The following is a 1574-nucleotide window of genomic DNA, read 5'->3' as shown; positions in this document are numbered from 1 at the left end:
TGCATCCAAAGGTGTCAAGTTCACATTCTTTCTCTAGTTCTAAAACAGATTTAACAATGCTCCTGGAGAAGACGGATCAAGGAAGAACTGCTTCAATATTTACTGTCTCTGGGCTTGTTAACTATTCCTTGTGTCTTGTTGAACATGAGATTTCATAGGCAGCTCAGGTGAAAGTGACCTCAGCACAGATCAGTGCTAGAACACCTAGACAGCATTTTGGTAGTATTCTCCCAAACCACTTGATGATTCAATAACAGCCATTTTATTGTGTTGACCCCTCACCACACAGAGAATAGACTTATTCAGATGTCAAGTACATGCTGACAAAGGCCAGCTTAGTGGTGAGTGGTTGTACTTTAAACCCCTTTAAACAGATTTATCCTCCATCAGATGTGAATGCTTAAGTATTTTTGAATGTGTATTATAAAAACAACTATGGTAACAATATTTTAATCTTGCAAAACTTGTTTTGTTCCAGGGTTGATCTATCTAGCCAATATTTTTCATTAAATGTAAAGTGCAATAATGTTTTGAATTATCATTTCTTATTTTCAAGATGACTGCTCAGTGATACAGGATAAAATTCACTGAGTACTAGCCAAATCAGACAGGAGCAGTTCAGCTCCTTTCAGAGCTTAGTTTCACAAAATAAACATTATTGCTTTCCATTTAGTTCTTTAAATAATTTCCTAGAAAAAAAAATGTTGTTGGAATATTTTATTTTTGTGAGTTAATGACTAAGTAAAAAGGGACAATGAATTATGAAGAAAGGTTCAAAATTAAAATTAATTAGGTATGTTTAAAGGTGAGATAATTTTACATGTTTGGAATAGTTCAGGTGCATTCTTGCCAACAGGAAGAACAATTGATAAACTAGAGAAATTCTCAAGATGTCTTACCGAAATTCACATCTTACATAATGATTCCCCAACTATTTTACTTATTATTAAATAATGTAACTTACTCTGAAATTAGAGAGTCACTTTTCCAAGCTGATCTCAGTATTATGCCAATTAATAATGATGTCTGAATAATATATTTTCTTTTAAGTTTTAGTGATTTTTTTTTTTCAGTGATTGCTTATTTTCTGCAGCTTAGTAGATTTGTTCTCATTTGATTTTCTTGGCCACCATCAAAATAAATTCGATTCCGTTATCTATTACTACAGGTTTGCTCATTTTTCTATCTATTTATGCCTTCATCTGAAAATTGCATGTAAAGTAAAATTATTTGTAACATTTGCTAGTAAGATGTGTGATGAAAAAATTTGAAATGCCCCATTTCTTTCTCAAAAAAAAATAATTCTTCACTATCTGGAAAATATTTAATATCATTTTCAATTTCAATTCCATGTTACATAAGGGTCAAAATATCACCAATCTTTTCCTCCTACTTTGCCACATTCAAGTGCTCTTTTAATGTTTTCATCAAATTGCTAAGCACTAGAAAGTAAGAGCTATAGGATATCTCCCTATATTAGATGAAAATCTCTTGTTGAATTGTTAATGTCTTACCTGCTTACATTAAAGCTTTAAGATAATAGCGAAAACAAGAGATACAGGCAGTGGCTCAGG

This window comes from Trachypithecus francoisi, unplaced genomic scaffold (assembly GCF_009764315.1).
Source record: "Trachypithecus francoisi isolate TF-2019V2 unplaced genomic scaffold, Tfra_2.0 Lachesis_group2, whole genome shotgun sequence".
NCBI lineage: Eukaryota > Metazoa > Chordata > Mammalia > Primates > Cercopithecidae > Trachypithecus > Trachypithecus francoisi.
This window is presented reverse-complemented; position numbering follows the sequence as displayed.